Source organism: Malaya genurostris, chromosome 1 (assembly GCF_030247185.1).
Source record: "Malaya genurostris strain Urasoe2022 chromosome 1, Malgen_1.1, whole genome shotgun sequence".
Classification (NCBI taxonomy): Eukaryota; Metazoa; Arthropoda; class Insecta; order Diptera; family Culicidae; genus Malaya; species Malaya genurostris.
This window is the reverse complement of record NC_080570.1, coordinates 78518867-78538331: the sequence shown is the minus strand read 5'-3', so window position 1 is coordinate 78538331 and position 19465 is coordinate 78518867. Positions and strand designations below refer to the sequence as shown.

At 37.1% G+C, this 19465-nt stretch overlaps 1 protein-coding gene across 1 annotated transcript in view; it reads left to right on the top strand.

Annotated features, from left to right (window-relative positions):
• Positions 1-19070: 19070 nt before the first annotated feature.
• The window catches only part of LOC131440541 (protein FAM50 homolog), a 347038-nt gene continuing 346643 nt past the window's right edge, over positions 19071-19465 (top strand). Inside the window, exon 1 of the mRNA XM_058611911.1 lies at positions 19071-19378. The gene's annotated coding sequence lies outside the window, so the exon portion shown is untranslated. The remainder of the gene's footprint in view (positions 19379-19465) is intronic.

Below are 19465 nucleotides of genomic sequence, written 5' to 3'. Positions count from 1 at the left end.
TTATTTGAAGCATTTACACATTGCTCACGGTGCAATGCAGCTTTCTGCTGATTTGTGAAGTATCCATCATTACACTGTTCAAATACTAAGGCGTAATGATGGCGATAAAAATAATGTGAATATTTACATCAATTAGATAAGCAGTGGAATATAAATAATCGTAAAGTATTCTTCTACCTGTGTATAACTAGATGCATGCTAGATCTCCGATGATTGTTTGGCGTGTATGGAGTTGTGAAATGCTAGCTAACTGTAGAGCAAATTATGAATACTAGATTATTAATAAAATCGTTTGGCGCCAAACGAGCTAATTTGTGCAAAAACTTTACTGAGCCTACTTGATTCAAGTGTTTTTTTATTTTGAATCACATGTTCAATTAAGTAAGGGCGCCAAATGAACAGCATACAGGTTTCCATTTTGCAATATATAAATTTGGGTTCAATGCCCTTAAGTCAAATTATAGAACGACTATAAGAAAACTACAAGGATCAGCCCCATGGGGTTGTTCGAGCCATTGATGTGGAACAAGGCAACCAAAATTTCTAATGATCGACATTTTCAATTAATCGTCACACTTTTGAATCCGCAAATGCACGAGAGCCTGCTTAGGGGCTGTCCATAAAAGACGTCACGCCGCAAAGGGTAGGGAGGTGTTTAATAAAGCATGACCTAGTGTGACAGGGGGGAGGGGGTAGGTTTTTGGAATGTGACGTCCAATATTTTCAATGAGCGCATTTTTGAAATACCTGATTATATTACTGCTTTGCCCTATTTCCTGAAAAAATCTCCACAATAAACGTTTACAATCTATTGGAAAACGTGTATTTTTTATGTAAAAGCTTCTTCTTGTAAACTCGGAAATGAGTGATGCAGGAAATCATTTCTGTTGTGATCAGCAAAAGTGCACGGAGGAGCGAGTAAATTAGCGAAATTAATCAATTTTGCCTAAAATGAGTAAAAAAGAAAAAGATGCCTTCAAACGGTTTAATTTAAGTTATGCACTGACAATTTTTTCAGTAATTTGATTTTCTAGCATTGATAATAGTATATCATAAGAATTTCTCTTATCTGATTCTGATGCAGTTTGTTCAATTGTACTCCATTTGAAAAAGGGCGGGAGATCAACGATTTCAGACGTAGATCATATCATGTCTTATCTTGATCATATGTGATTTTCCTCCACCAACATCAAAGCTTATCGAATCATCCAATTATTGAACTTACATAAATCAAGAATCATTTTAGCTCAAAATCACTACCCATTGTGTGACAGAAGATCAGTACCGATATTGATCGATTTGATTTAAAATTCACTGATCAACTGATCTTGAAAAGATTCTTCGGCAGTGATCTCGTTTTGATGAGGCTTTTGGTCTTTATTTTCTCAGCCCTGTATGCTACACTAAGGAAATATTATTCTTTACCTAAAACAATAGTATAGCTGTGTACCCCTAGGACGAATAAAACAGATGATTTAAATGTTTCATCAATTCCAACCAAATACTTTTGTTAATTTATATAATTGATATTAATAAAATAATTCCGATGATTTTGTAGTTTTAGGGATATTTTTTAATCTAATGACAGCATGTAATAAATCGATTATTCCCTCATATTTGTGTGGTTTGTCATACATATTGAGTATGTATTGAGATGAATTTTATTTATTTTGAATTCGTGACACGTGACATAGGGGGAGTGGAGGGTCTTTGCTTCTGTGACAATTTGTGACAAACGGGGGATGGGGAGTCAAAAATCGTCAAAAAAAAGCGTGACGTCTTTTATGGACAGCCCTTCGTCTTTATTATGAACCAACACCGAACACGCGAACCCAGAATATAGACTATATTTGTCATGATTTGTATTTGTTTTTTAGCCGACGAAATTACATCAATAGCCCAAATGTAGGCAATTATATGTTTGTACATGCTTGCGGTACAGATATCGATATTTAAGCTTCTTTTCGCCAAGCTTGTGTTCAAGTTTTGTGTGCAAGTAGTTATTTTTATAGCGTTTCTCTACCATTACTACCATTCTGCAATTTCGATCTCTTTTTCTCATTATCAATCGAGTTTATCTCATATAAATAAGAAATTAATCTTATGCACTCAAAATTTACCCTGGGTAGTTATCAATTTCTCAGGCGAAACGACATAACATGGGATTTCATCCAATCTTTCATGACACAAGATCAGAGCATAGCAATTACAGCTTTAAATCGTTTTATGGCACTTTCTGATTTGCTGTGTAGCAACAACCTACCTCTAGCAAGCTACGTGTAGGACTGAAACGTTAGCTATAATTTTGCTTCGCGTGCTTCCAACAGTTTCGCTTTTGCATCGATTGACCAATCAGAGCGATGCTTTCCCTTTGATATATCGCTTACTCCTTGAAAACCGTCGACTATGGCAGGGAAATTCGGTATGCCGGAGATTTTTTTGCAGACAAAATAGGACGCTGCTAGCTATTAATCAACATTTCAATGATATACAATTAAAAATACATGGCTATGAACATTCAAATCAATACGTAGGAATATTTCCAATCAAATGGTGACATGATATTAATAATTTATACAAAATTGACTGAGCTGTAATTGTTCAAAACCTGACCACATTTATACGCACTCAAATAAAAATTCACGTTCGATTCACTGGAAAAATCACGTAAAATGGTTTCAAATGTCAAATTGAATATTTTACGTGACGAAAATGAATGTTATACGAACATCCCCTAAAATGAATAGAGTCATCACATAAGGTTTACGTGAATTGACCAAACGTCAAACAATCTACGTGAATTTCCAGTGTGAAAAACTCGATTTTGAAAATGGAGAACAGTGGCCCTCAAAGTGTAAGTAGTGTAAATATTTGCGATAAATGTTATTTAATTACAATTTTTCACTACATCGACCGGACCATTCTAGTATGAAAGTTTCCATGTGTTAGACTGGACTGAGTGCCTGAGTGAGCCTGGAAGTTTGTCCGCTCCTGCCGAATGCTTCAAATGCCGTTGGTCCACCGAAAAACAAGTTCAGAATCGGCATGAAGCTAGAGACACTGAGACCATGTAATGTGACATCAAATTGCATCGGTAGTGTTGGGGGAGTTCTCGGATCTCGACTTCGGCTTCTGTTTTTTAAGCTATTGAAATCATATGCTAATTTTCTGAAATAAATGTTTTATTTTTCATGGTGTTTTGCATTTCATAGATTTATATAAAAATCTGAAATCTCCCTTTTGATTTCAACCAATATATAAAATAGTAATTCTCTGGTATCTAAATTTGATATGAACTGATAGGTAAATTTGATATGAACAGTACATTTCATTTTACCTATAAAACACGCAACTTTTATTGGATTATGCATTAAACAGTTTCTAAATGCCAATCCATTAAAACCTACGTGAAAAGTATGGTGGAAAATATTAACATAACTTTTCACGTAACTATAACATGATTATTATTTTGAGTGCGTGTATTTTTCTCGAGTTTCTAGTTTGCACCCCTATATAGAAAACAAAAATGTGTTCCACATTAAAAAAAAATTCGGCTGTTTTTGAAAAATTATGTAATTGAGGGTTAAAGTGCGAAGTGTGTGTGTACCTGTTTGGGGAAAAATGTTGAGATCGAATCAAAAATAATTGTCAGATGATTTATTTTTACGGAACATGAAAGATAATACTTCTCACTGTGCGAGAAAAATACCATTCAACTTCACTGATCGCGAGCAATTATGAGGGTCGTTTGATTATACTGACTTTAGAGTATTCGAAATAATTTCCATACAAAGATTTTTGAGCTTTGAGAAGTTCAACAGGACAGCTACAGATACAGAAATAAGAGGAACAAGTACAGAAGGTAAGTTCAAGAAAAAAAAGTAAGGTACAGGAACAAAAGCAGAAAGTACAAAACCAATTACAGGAATAAGAGAAACAAGTACAGGAAGTACTGGCACAATTGCAAAGAGTTCAGATATAAGCACAGAAGTTACAGGAGCAAATACAGACAATACTGGAGCAGGCCCAGAAAGTACAGGAACAAATTCTGAAACAAGCACAGAAAGTACAGGAACAAACACACAAATTAGGCAAATTAGAAGTAGAAAAAGTAATTGAATTTGAATATCATTGTCTCATCCGTTTAACTTTTCTGTCACCGTCAAGTCTGTAGCGTGAATTTAGTTTTTTATTTCAGATGAAAAATTGTATGCTGCCTGTACGCGTTTCGGCAAACGTAGTTGAGCAACCCGTGACACCAAAAGCGCCGTCTGGTGTAAAATGGGTACGTAAATGCTCCTAAAATGCATGTACAAAGCTGCCTGCGCATTTAACACAACCACAGTAGCGCTGTTAGTGTCTCCGTACAATGGGATTAATTCTGCTTTAAAAGTTTCTATTTGAAGTGCGTCAATCTAAACAACTCGCCAGCTACATCTTTTCTAGAATGCTCTGGAATTTTCTGGTTGTGCACCCCGTGTCGGGAAATTTACAATCGCAACGAGTTATCAGATGAAACTATACAGTTAATTCTCCAATGTACTACCACAGCGATGAAGATGATTAGTACTTGCAGTCATTTTGCCGTATACACTCCAATGTTTGCAATAGAACTAGCTGTGCTAATCGATCTGTGTGAAGGGATCCAGCTGAACGCTATGTCAACGATAACACTCAATTTCTCGAACGTCTTGATGACCTACAACTTAACCTAACCAACCTTTTCGAATTTATAATGGAAGACACTAATAAGCGAACTCGAACCAGCAGTGCATCTCTATCGAAGCCAGGTAAAATCCCAAGATTCGACCTTCCAGTATTAAACAAATCTATTTCACATTCTACAACCCGTTTGATTCAGACACAAATGAAAGTAATTCCGGTGTTGAACAGTCGTTCGCACCGCACGCGTATAGCTCTTGGCTCCTGGAATTTTTTTTTCTGGCTACCTAGAGTTTCATTGATTCAAGGCTTCAGTCTTTTTCAAGGCTACCTGAATCACTAACTAAGTGACTAAGTGATACAAAGAGTGATATTAGAGTGACTAAGTGATACAAAGAGTGATATTAGAGTGACTAAGAAATTAATCAGCCTTTTTTAAGGCTAGCTAGGAGTCTAATCGAAGACTAATTTAGCCTAGTTAATTTAATTTAAAATTTCATTAATTTCAAAAATGCCTGCGTCCAACCGGAAAGGCAACAAGCCTAAGGCTAAAAATAATTCAATACGGAATAAATCACAATCCGTTATTCAACATTTTTCTAATAACATTCACGATCTTATAGAATCTGAATGTAAAAATAAATGACAACGGACGGATTTCCCTTCCGTTGATCCTATGCCGTCTAACAATATTTACGAGATTCTTCCTGAATCCGATTGTAGCGACATAGAAGAAAATTCTTAAAAAATTCCAAAATTGAAGGTTGTCGTTCTGGGAAGAAACATCAATCTATGCCACCAGTGACGGTGATGATTTCCGACTTCAAAGCATTCCGTACTGAGCTTTCTACTTTTCTCCCGGAAGTAAAAGTCTCATTTCAAATCGGACGAAGAGGAGAATGTCGAGTCTTGGTGGATGGATTGGAAGATTACGAACGTCTTATTCGATATTTGTCCGAGAAACTTCATAAATTTTATTCATATGATATAAAATCAGACAGACCCTTCAAGGCTGTCTTGAAAGGATTATCAAATGATCAAAGTATTGATGAAATTAAAAATGAACTAAAAGAATTGCTTGGTTTTGCCCCTTCCCAAGTAATACTTATGAAAAAAGAGCGAATGGTACTTCTAAACCACGCTCTGGAATTTCCCATGAACTTTACCTAATACACTTCAATCGAAGTGATGTAAACAATTTGAAAACTTTAGAAAAAGTACGTTTCATTTCCCACATTAAAATTCATTGGGAACATTATAAACGGCATAATCGTATTGCAAACTTAACGCAATGTCGTCGTTGCCAAGGCTTCGGTCATGGAACCAAAAATTGTCATATGGATATACGGTGTTTGAATTGTGGTAAATCGCATTCGAAAGACGCTTGTCCAATGAATGAAACCACTGATAAATTTTCATGTTCAAATTGCAATGGAAATCATAAATCCAATTATTTGAAATGTCCTGTCAGGGAAAAAATTTTAAACGCTCGTTCGCTTAGACAACAAGTCAAATCAACGACCTTAAATTTACAGAACATACCTGAAAATTCTTCTAAGGCACCTGTCAATTCGTCTTCTAACGAAAACAATTTATTGACAGGTAGATCGACCTCGTCATCATCTTCTTCTAATGTCAGTTATGCTGGTATATTAGGTAGAAATCTATCTCCTATTTCTTCTAATGTAAATAATCAAAACACAGGACTGCCTTGCAGTTCTTCTTCTAACGAAAACAATTTATTAATAGGTAGACCGGCCAAATCATCTTCTTCTAATGGCAGTCTACCTACAAATATTCCTTCAATGCCATTCGCTTCTTTAAATGAAGTCGATTTAGGCGATATAACTGAAAATAAAATGATCTACCTACAAGATCAACTTTTTCAAATGATCATCCAAATGAATTCGACTTCATCACTTTTTGAAGCATTTCAAATCGGATGGAAATTTGCAAATAATATTATAATGAATTTAAAATTTAACAGTGATGTTAAATAATTATTTGAATATTTTAAATTGGAATGCTCGATCTTTGAAATCGAGTGAAGATGAATTTTATAATTTTCTCAAAGTTCACAAAATTCATATTGCCATTGTGACAGAAACTTTTCTTAAACCAAATGTAAAATTGAAAAGTAATCCACATTATGTGGTTCATCGATTTGACAGGTTTACTGGAATTGGTGGTGGAGTTGCCATTTTTGTCCAACGGCAAATTAAACATCGAATTTTACCTTCTTTCAATACTAAAGTTATTGAAAGCTTGGGAATCGAAGTTGAAACCATTCATGGAATTTATTTCATCGCTGGAGCATATTTGCCATTCCAATGCACCGGCGAACAATTAAATTTCTTTAAAGGCGATTTGCAAAAACTTACAAGATATCGATCGAAATTTTTCGTAATAGGGGACTTAAATGCTAAGCATGTCCAGTGGAATTGTAGGCAAAATAACAGTAATGGTAAAATACTTCATAATCAACTCTCAGCTGGTTACTTTACAGTTCTTCATCCCAGTAATCCTACTTGTTTCTCTTCCGTGAAAAACCCGTCTACAATTGATCTGGTTCTAACAGATCAAAGTCACATTTGTAGTGAACCGATTACTCATGCTGATTTTGACTCAGATCATCTTCCTGTAACATTCAGACTTTCCAACGAAGCTATAATTAATCCAATTAGTTCTATTTTCAACTATCATAGAGCAAATTGGTTGGATTACAGATCTCACATTGAAAATCATGTGGATCATGAAACTATCTTAGAAAATTCTGCGGATATCGACACAGCAATTGATAATTTGAATCATTATATTATCGAAGCTAGAAATCTTTCAGTTCCCAAAGCTCAAACTAAATTAAATTCTCCTATCATCGATGACAATCTTCAACTTCTCATTCGGTTGAAGAATGTTCGTCGACGACAATATCAACGTTCTCGTGATCCTGCTATGAAAAACATAGTGAAGGATTTACAAAAAGAAATTAAACATAGATTTACTCTTTTGCGAAATGAAAATTTCGCTAAAGAAGTTGAACAAATTAAACCATATTCTAAACCTTTCTGGAAACTTTCTAAGGTTCTTAAGAAACCTCAGAAACCTATTCCTGCTCTCAAGGAAGGAAATCAAATACTTCTTACAAATGGCGAAAAAGCTCAAAAACTTGCTCAGCAGTTCGAGAGTGTCCACAATTTTAATTTGAACGTTGTGAGTCCTATTGAAAATGAAGTCTCACTGAAATATGATCATATTTCAACCCAAGTGTTATCCAGAGCCGTAGCAATTCAGTTTTTCGTGGGGGGGCAAATTTTTTAGATTAAATTTAACGTATATTAAAAAAAAGCTGCATTACATGCGTATCAAACAATCTAGATAGCAATTTGAGGCACCATATGCCTGCATATTGTACGCGACGAACGTCACTCACTGACAGCGTTTTCAAGTAAACCCTCTAAGATCACTCTGAGAGTGGTTTCGGATTCATTTCTGAGCAGGTTTCAGCAGCCATGAAAATGACAGATCGTTTCATAAAAAACGATGCCATTCTCACAGCTATCGATACAGCAAATGAGATGGATTTGGAAAAGCTGCAGCCTTTGACCGAGTTAGGCATCAAATTGCCAAATGAAATTGAGCTAAAAATTGCCAAAGAATACATTGATAAAATTCGTGCAAAAAATGAGAAATTGAACAATTTGAAGAGGCCGATAGATAAAAAAATTAAGACTGTAATACTGACAGAGCTGTATAAGGTGTGCCAAGGAATGGAAAACGTATACAACCTTTTTGCAACCATTGAAACTTTTCCGTCCGGAACGGCAGTATGCGAATCATCATTTTCGGCATTGACACGGATCATGCGGCCTCAACGTATTAGCATGTCCACTGATAGATTAAACAATTTATCGTTTCTGGCATTCGAGCACAAGCGACTGGATTTTTTAGACGTGGACACAGAAAAATACGTGGTGAGGCGGAAACCGCGTGGTGGGGCAAAGCCCCCCCTTGCCCCCTAGGTTGCTACGGCTCTGGGGTTATCACACGATGACATTATTGAGACGAATTTTGATGAAATTAAATCAATTATTAGAAAACTTAAAAACATGAAGGCTCCTGGTAATGATGGAATTTTTAATATTCTTATTAAAAATCTTCCCGATGTTGCCTTGAGACTCCTGGTTAAAATTTTCAACAAGTGTTTTTCATTAGCTTACTTCCCAAAAAGATGGAAAAACGCTAAAGTAATTCCTATCCTAAAACCTGATAAAAACCCAGCAGAAACATCAAGTTATCGCCCAATTAGCTTACTTTCTTCTATCAGTAAACTTTTTGAAAAAATTATCTTGTTAAGAATGATGACTCATATAAATGAGAATTCAATTTTTTTACCAGAGCAGTTTGGATTTCGTCATGAACATTCAACTACTCATCAACTTGTCAGAGTAACGAACATGATAAAATCAAATAAATCTTCTGGGTTATCCACTGGAGTTGCTCTTCTAGACATAGAAAAAGCATTCGACAGTGTTTGGCACAAAGGTTTAATAGCAAAAATGTCTGATTTCCAGTTTCCTATTTATTTGATCAAAATGATTCAAAATTATTTAACTGATCGTACTCTTCAGGTTAGCTATCAGAATTGTAAATCTGAATTGCTACCCGTACGAGCCGGTGTTCCGCAGGGTTCGAGTGTAGCTCCAATCTTGTATAATATTTTCACTTCTGATCTTCCAAATCTACCCGTTGGTTGTCAGAAATCGCTATTCTGTGACGACACAAGTCTGTTAGCCACAGGTAGAAATCTAAGAGTGATCTGCAGTCGCCTACAAAGAAGTTTAAATATTTTCAGTGATTATCTGTCAAAATGGAAAATTAAACCAAATGCAGCAAAAACGCAATTAATTATCTTTCCTCACAAGCCAAGAGCTTCTTTTCTTAAACCAAACAATAATCACATTCTCAAATTGAATGGCTTGGAATTGACATGGTCTGATCAAGCTAAATACTTAGGTTTAACGTATGACAAAAAACTCACTTTCAAGGATCACATTGAAGGAATCCAGGCAAAGTGTAATAAATATATTAAATGTTTATATCCTCTTATAAACAGAAATTCTAAGCTCTGTCTAAAAAACAAATTGTTAATTTATAAACAAATTTTCAGACCAGCCATGCTTTATGCGGTACCAATTTGGTCAAGCTGTTGTTCCACCAGGAAGAAAACGCTTCAAAGGATTCAGAATAAAATTCTGAAAATGATTCTGAAGCGTCCTCCCTGGTTTAGTACAAATGAGTTACACAGACTCACAAATATAGAACCATTAGATGTAATGTCACATAATATTATAAGCAAATTCCGACAAAAATCGATGCAATCTTCAATTGAATCGATTCGCTCTCTGTATTAGTTAGTAAGTTAGTATATAAGTTCCTTTTTCCCATTACACAATACAAGTAGGTTTAGAATTTTCCCTACACAAAAATCTCAGAATTGCGGAAGCAAATGATGTCTTCATGGTAATAACCAAATCATATATATATATATATATATATATATATATAACAGGGCTGAAAAGTCACCACTTGTGGCTGAACACCCAATTTAAATCTTAATAATTTAATTTTAACTCATATTCCAATAAATAGTTATTTAAAAAAAAAAAAAAGTAATTCCTAAATTTGATAACTTTTCCTGCTGTTGAAAATGCTACTATGGACATGCCAGCTTCCACTACTACCAATACTGAACATACCATCAAAGACTTTCCGTCACACGGACCCAGAGATGCCAGGTAAAAATTTCAAATATCTGCAGACAGGGTCTGTAAATCTGAAAAAAAAATCTGCAGTCAGCAAGTATGTCTTGCTGGCAGCAATTTCTCTATAAAGTATGACACGCAAAACTGAACTGACTTGGCGAGCAAAAAAAAAAGGTCGCGCGCGGAAATTTCAAAAGTCTTTTACTATAGACAAAAGTCTGCGAGAATTTCAAAAGTCTACAAAAGTCTGCGAGAATTTCAAAAGTCTGTAAAAGTCTGCACAACAAAAAATGTCTGCAGCACTATACCCCAAATCTGCAGATTTACAGACAAATCTGCAGACCTGGCATCTCTGCACGGACCACAATCAGCCCCTATCGTTACCTGAAGCCAGTGCCACCATCACCTTCACAAATTCGACTAATGTACGATTCAGACGATCCGGCTTCTTGTGTCACCGTAACGGAACGTCAGCCTCCGTCAAAATTAGTCAAATGAGTTTTCCATTTGCGCATTCACACGATCCAGCAGAGATCCGGAACGTCAACGTCCGTCAACGGCAAGCTCCGTCAACATTTCTCCGAAAGAATATTTGACGGACTGTGATTATCCCACACATGCACGATTCATATGAATACCGTAATCAGCTGACGTTTGTTATGTATGTATTCGGTGTCAAGATCCCATTCTTAAACAAAATATACCACATATAAGTAATTAAACTTATCAGTAGTTTTGCGAAGTACGTTACGTTGTTGAGTGGAACTGATTGTTTTGTTTGTTCCTCTTTCTAGTTAATTTTGGAAGTTATTTATTCGATTAAAAGGTAGGAAAACAACAGATCGATTGGCTTCAAAAGCTCCCACATTATTTATTAGTGGAATAAAATTGTGCGGAACTAAGTTCTTCAAATTCTGCGTGTATTAAAATGACATGACGGACACGGATAGGAAACCGGATCGTGTGAATCAGAATGACGGTGACGGACGTTGACGTTCCGGTGACGGTGACGGAAGAAGCCGAACCGTCTGAATCGTACTTAATACGTGCAACGCCGATACCCCCTTTGGAAATGCTGTCACATCGGTAATTAATTGAACCGCTCCATCAGTCAACGGTGTTAATAATTTATATGACTACGCAGCCGCTGCATCGAATATCCATACGAATTTTGTTCCACGACAACGTCTTATTTCATCTCAATCTAATAATCTGATTAGCAATGCAGCGCACGCTATGATATCAATAGGTAATACAAAACATGTATCAGTTATTTCTAACATTCCAGCACCCAGTCGACGCCGTTCTATTGACCAAATGTCATCACAGACACACGGGAAGGCATGATACAGGAACTTCTGAGGACTCAGCTATCTCACTATTTGAAAACCAAATTTTTTATTTCACTTATATCGCTACTAACTAAGAACTGCCAAATAAACCTGTTTTACTATCAACGATTTGTTTTAGTCTTTGTTAAGACGTAGAGCCGTCTTGAGCAGGGATGTCAGGTTCACAGATTTTGAGTTTTCTGCACCGATTTTAAAACCGACACAGATTTTCACAGATTTTTGAAAATGATCACAGATTTTCAGAGTTTTTGGAAATCGAGTACAGTTTAGCACCAAAAAGTTACAGCGTGTTTGTAGTGAGACCTTTTTTTTTTTGCTCACTAAATTGAATTCGATCAACAGAAATGGTACGCAAAAATGGGATGGCGAGACCTTTTTTTTTTTTTTTTTCTCACCAAATTTGATTTTGAACTGCTGTAGGGGTATGGAAAACGGTCCAGATTTTCACAGACAGGTTTTGGGTTCGATCACAGATTTTTGAAAAAATGACCTGGCATCTCTGGTCTTGAGTTAGCTTTAATATGATCAGTACCTAACGGGGAAACAGATTGGAAAACTGACATGTGAACACAATGATGTAATGAAAACCGCGAAAATGTTACCGCAGAGACGGGACTCAAACCCGTAGCTAATTCCTAACCGGGGAAATTGTTTTACCAATTAACTAAGTGGCTAAGTACAGCGAAGCATGCTTAGTTTTCGTCCAATCAATTGGACTTTCTCTTCATGTGTTTTCATATGCAGGGTAGTTTAATTGGTAAAACAATTTCCCCGGTTAGGAGTTAGCTACGGGTTCGAGTCCCGTCTCTGCGGTAACATTTTCGCGGTTTTCATTACATCATTGTGTTTACATGTCAGTTTTCCAATCTGTTTCCCTGTTTTACTATACTTTATAACTTATTATTGTTGAGTAAACACATTTCCTATGCCTGTCTGATTGGAACGTTGGTGATCGGGAATTCAGCTGATGGTGCTTGATTGGTTCTGGTTGGCAACGACAAGTTGAGTTTGAAGTCTACGGGTTCTGCTGACGGTGCTTGACTGGTGTCGGGGCCCTATGGCAAGCTATTGCTATTAGTGGCCAGGTGGTATCGTAACTATACATGCCTTTACGGAAACCTGCATTTTTTCAATCTTTCTTACTCCGTGTAGCGGCAGGACCGTAACCACAGACTAACAGACATGATACTATGAGTAAATTCTTCTAAAAATAAATTTTCGCGGGGCGCTAGCTCCATCTATATTGAACTGCACGAATTATTTATTATCAGTAAACCCCTTGTGTTATGTAAACTCTGTTGGTAAATAAAAAAATAAACACAGTCTAGATGTTTTTGATAGGGTAACGCGTTGTCATCATGATCCATGCGAGTACTGTCCCAACTGAAGGAATATTCAAAATGACTGTTAAAATGTCAATTCTCGTTTGGATACTTCCTCAAACTGCCACAATGTTGAGCAAATTTGGAATGCTATCAAGTTCTCTCATTTTACGCTATACTTGTGTGTGCTTTACCACCCTCCTGATCGCGTGAATGATCTAGACTTGATCGGACAGCATATAAGTTCGCTTTCATTGATAAGCGATACTATGAGTTTAAATAATCGTTATCTTGGGAGATTTCAATCAACCCGGTAGTAAATGGATTCGCGGTCCTTGCGATTATCTCTATCCGGATGGAACGTGCTCTATAAAATCGCCTTCTTCATTACTACTGCTCGATGAGTATAACACTGCTGGTCTAGTACTGCTCAACTATAACTACAACAGTAAAAATCGTCTCCTGGATTTATGCTTCACCAGTCATGAATTGTCTAGTACTTGTTCCATAACCATCGCACCTTCTCCACTAGTTAAGTTGTATCGTCATCACCTTCCTTTTGTGATCCGGGACATGCACCAACTGTATTCAGTAACACCTCTCAAACCACTTACTACGATTTTAAAAATGGAAACTTTGATTCTTTGAATCAGTTCTTACTGTCATTAAATTGGATGAGCATATTTTCTAAAAGCAATTGCAGTTCCGTTGCTATGTTATGGCCTCACTCCATTGAACAATTCATACCCAAAAATTGACAAGAATCGGTCCATCCTCCATGGTCTAATATGAAATTGAAACGTTATAAACGCGCTAAGCGGTCTGCACTAAGAAAATTAACCAAACGCCACTCAATCCAATTACGATCTCATTATATGCACATTAACAACGGCTATAAGCGATTGAACAAAATACTACATCAAAACCATCTTCTTCGTGTACAAAATAATCTAAGAATAATTTCGAAACGATTCTGGAATCACGTGAACGAACAGAGGAAGGAACCCGGACTACAAACCAGATGTTGAATATTATGACTGCGGTTTTAATTACTGATATTATGATTGAGTTGACGGTTCAATGCATAGGGCGCTGGCCTTAGCCATGCTATATTATGTACGCTAAGAATCAGCTGCAAAGTCTGTTGAAACAGAAAAGCCAAACTCCACAAAAGGAATGTAATGCTAAGACTTTGCTTTTTATGATTGCAAAAGCGTGCTCGCTGCGCTCCTCTTCTTCTTGCACCAGTCGGATTAGATTCAAGAACCATTTTCACTGGGCTGTCGTCCGACATCCTAATGACATGCCCAGCACATCGTAGACGTCCGATTTTAGCTGTCCGTACGATGGGTGGTTCCCCTAGCAGCTGTTGCAGTTCGTGATTCATACGCCGTCTCCACGTTCCGTCTTCCATCTGCACTCCGACATATTACTAATGAGCGTTTTGTAGATGGTCAATTTCGTGCGGTGGCGTACTTTTTTTGATCGAAGGGTTTTTCTGAGTCCAAAGTACACACGATTCCCTGCCAAAATACGTCTCTGTATTTCTCTGCTGGTGTCATTGTCGGCGGTCACCAGTGAGCCCAAATACACACCGTCACCGTCTATCAATATTCGTGGTGGGAGGCGTATTGCATCAATCCGATGTAGGTTTCCGTCATCTTCTTTAGGTTACGTGTTACAATATCAATAACGTCAGCGAAGCCAAAAGGTTGTACGGGCTTTTTCTGTCGATCCTCGCTCTTCGAATCATACCTTCCAAGGCAATATTGAACAAGATACAACAGAGTCCATCACCTTGCCGTAGCCCTCTCCAAAGTTCGAAGGGAGTCGAGAGCGTCCAGATACTTGGACGTAGCATCATCACTCTATTCATCGTTGTTTTGACCAATCGCGTCAGTTTATCCAGGAAACCGTATTCGTGCATGATCTGCTACTGCTGTTCTCGATCGATTGTGTCGTATGCCGCTTTGAAGTCAACGAATAGGTGATGCGTGGGTACGTTGTGTTCACGACACTTCTGGAGTATTTGTCTTATCGCGAATATGTGATCCGCAGTGGCGCGGGCTCCAGCAAATCGCGCTTGGTACGGCTCTACGAAATCCTTAGCTATTGGTGTTAGACGACGGCAAAGGATTTGGGAGAGTACCATGTAGGCGGTGTTCAGCCCGGTCATTTGCCCGGTACAGGTGTTCCATCGCTTCGCGATCTTGGTCTTTCTGGTAGCGCTTTTTCCTCCGGAAAACCGTGTTATGTCTGTTCCGCGCCTGTCTGTATCGTTCCTCGTTCGCTTTAGCGCGGTGTTGCAGCATCCTCGCCCTTGCTGCATTCTTCTCTACGACCAACTGCTGACATTCGCCGTCAAACCAGTCATTTCCTCGATTCGATAACCTCGTAACTAGTACGGTTGAAGCAGTGCTACTCACAACGGACCTTATGTTCCTCCAGCCGTCTTCAAGAGTCGCCGCGCCAAGCTGCTCTTCCGTTGGTAGCACTAGCTCCAGTTGTTGCGCGTATTCCTCTGCAGTACGAATGCTACGTAGCTGCTCGAGATTGAGTCCCGGCGTTCCTGTGCGACGAGTATTGTGCACCGTGGATAGTTTAGAGCACATACAAACCACGACAAGGTAATGGTCAGAATCAATGTTGGTACTGCGGTAAGTGCGGACATTGTTGACGTCGGAAAAGAATCGTCGATGAGAACGTGGTCGATTTGATTTTCCGTATGTTGATCAGGTGATCTCCAGGTGGCTTTGGGGATATTTTTGCGGGGGAAGAAGGTGCTTCGAACTACCATTCCTCGGGAGGCTACAAAGTTCACGCATCGTTGGCCGTTGTCGTTTGTTAACGCGTGCGGGCTCTTCAATCCGATCACAGGCCTGAACATTACCTCACGGCCTACTTGAGCACTCATGTCGCCGATGACGAGTTTTACATCCCGCCGTGGACAGCTGTCGTAGGTTCGTTTCAGCTGCGCGTAAAATGCTTCCTTCTCGTCATCGGGTGAGCAATGCGCATTGATTATGCTGTAATTGAAGAAACGACCCTTGATCACAGACTAACAGACATGACACTATAAGTAAATTATTATAATAATAAATTTTCGGGATGCATTTGTTCCACCTATATTGAACTACCCGAACTATTTACTATCGGTACACCCCTTGTGTTATGTAAATGTTTTTTTACTAGTTGGTTACCCCTCGTTTGTCAACACCGATCAGCTGCTTGCAGGAATGTCTGATTTCATCAGACTGTGTAAAATTTGAAAAAAAAATAAATCGTCGCAATAAATTATAGGTTTACGTTGATATTGTGTCGGTAATTTTTACCCGAAATCAAATAACGACCGACAAGAAGTAAGTAAATATCGTAGCAAAACATTCGATTCGGTTCGATTTCATATTGCATTAGAAGAGGAGAAGTAGGCACAATTATGTTTTTAGTTTTAGCAATATGTATTAAATCTGTATCCTGCATGAAAATCGCATGGACGTATACAAATCAATACATCAGAAATAATTCTGTATGAATGGCAACTCTGTTGGTAAATGAAAAAAATTAACACAGTCTAGATGACAGACTAGATGTTTTTGCTAGCTGTATTGGTATTTGTAGATTCGTGGGTGTTTGTGTTCATTTTTCATATTTTGTGCTAGTGCCGGTGATATTTAGACTAATTGTTGCAGTTTAATACAGCAACTATAAACATAAACAAACAAGTTTGTTTTGCACCGTAGCAACTAGCATAAAGCGTTGCCAGAAACGATCTCTTTCCACATTTTCAAACTATCGCAATGAAAGGGAGTAATTTGCTAGGCTTACTTGTTCAGGCTGTGAACCAAACATTGGCGGTTCGTTTGTATGGGACTTAGGGGTATTATTATTTGTATTTGTCACTACTACCAAAGAAAGCTTAAACGAAAAAAATTATTTTATTCTTTCCTTATTTTTGAGAAATCTGTATGAATCTAAGACAAGACCTGACAACTGGGGGGGCTGCTTTTGTTCCAAAATGGACCAGTTTCTGATTGGCTGATTTTGATGTTGCTACCAGCACATTGTGAAAAGAAAAAACTTTTGCAGGGTACGTGAGCAATGATGCCAAGTATAAAGAAAATCAGAAAACAACTTTATTAAAATGTATAATTTTAGCTCACCAATGCAAATAAAAATTTTCAGAGAATGTCTTACTTTTTTCAATTTCATTTGTAATAAATGTTCATAACGGCAGCACTGTGTAATTAAAATTAGCATCAAGCCGTTTTTCTTTTTAGTGAATTAAAGTGTAACTGAAAAAGATTTGTTAAATTAGTATAAACTCGAAAGTGTGTTTAGTTTTACGAGAAGAATGAACTGTTGTGTTCCACACTGTGGTCGCACTAAGCATTTCTATCCAAACTTGACTTTTTTCCGGTTTCCAAAAGATCCGGTAATACGTCAACAATGGATTCGGTTATGCGTTCAACATGAGATATCTCGTGTTTTGTCATCAAAGCTCAATTAATTGTTTTTAAGTGTTAATATATAATAAAAAAATGCATTCACCAAAACATTTTTCATGTTTATTGCAAATCAAAATCCGTATATACCAACTAGAGTGACTATAATCAGAGTGGCGACAGCTGTTCGTTTGGAATGACAGCTCCCAGTTCCAAACGAGCAAACGACCTGTCAATTCAATGTTAAGCTAATAGTATGTTCACATTAGCGCTGATATCAAATGATATACCGATATAATTGATATCCGATGATATCATGTGCGATATCATTTGATATCGCATACAATTTGATGTCAATGCATATCATCATTTTGCATGATATCCGGGATATCATGTACGATATCATTTCGAGTTGTCAAAATCCGCCACTAGCAACACGGATAATGGCATTGAACGCACTCATTTATGAACGTCACCTTCAGAGTGACAATAAACACGCATTTTAATTTCGAATTTTTCAGCAAATACTTGCTTTCGGAGACCATTAAATGCAAGACTTCAATTATTGATTTAATTTTAATAGCGAAAGATAATATTATTGACCTTTTATCTAATGAGTGCATTCAAGATGACAACTTGATTGTCAAACGATATCATCTAGTTCATATGTGAACACTTCGACGTGATATGCATATCATCTCTGTATATCAAGTAATATGAGCGCTAATGTGAACATGGTATAATGGAATGTTTTGAATTGTTGCCAGCATTACGGATGAGATGTCGTCACTCTGGTTATAGGCACTCTAATACCAACGTATCGGCTACAGTGTAGACATATTTACAGATTTTTTAATAACTTTATGCTAAGAAAAAAATATTTTAATTTAAAATTTTAGACTCGGTTTTTGATTTGCAATAAACATGAAAAATGTTTTGGTGAATGCATTTTTTATTATATATTAACGATTAAAAACAATTAATTGAGCTTTGATGACAAAACACGAGATATCTCATGTTGAACGCAAAATCGAATCCATTGTTGACGTATTACCGGATCTTTTGGATCTTTTGTGTTTTTTGGAATACGAACTTCTCGTAAAACTAAACTTACACTTTCACTTTCGAGTTTAAAGTTTAGTTACACTTTAATTTACTAAAAAGAAAAACGGCTTGAGGCTGATTTTAATTACACAGTGCTGCCACTATAAACATTTATTTCAAATGAGATTGAAAAAAAGTGAAACATTCTCTGAAAATTTTTATTTTCATTGGTGAGCTAAATTTATACATTTTAATAAACTTGTTGTCTGATTTTCTTTATACTTGGCATCATTGCTCGCGTACCCTGCAAAAGTTTTTTCTTTTCACAATGTGCGGGTAGCAACATCAAAATCAGCCAATCAGAAACTGGACCATTTAGATCAAAAGCAGCCACCCCAGTTGCAGAGATGCCAGGTCTGCAGATTTGTCTGTAAATCTGCAGATTTGGGGTATTAGGTTTTTTATCGTGACGACACAAATGAACAAGTATTCATCCTTGACAGTTCAGCGGTACTGTTTACAAACAAGCTTAAACAAAAATCGAAGAGCACATCTAAAACAATCATCTTCACACTTTGCAACTAGTCACTTTTATTTAATAAATATCAAAAACGAACCGTATTCAATCGTGAACAAATGTTTTAAAACTTTATTTAGGCGATACGGACCGTAAATAGTCTGATCCAATTTGTCAATAAACAAACAAAAGAAATTTCTGTTTACAAACAGTACTGCTGGACTGTCAAAAAGTGTTCATCCGATTGAGGTTAGCAGTGACGGTAAAAAACCTAATAGTGCTGCAGACATTTTTTGTTGTGCAGACTTTTGCAGACTTTTGAAATTCTCGCAGATTTTTACAGACTTTTGAAATTCTCGCTGAC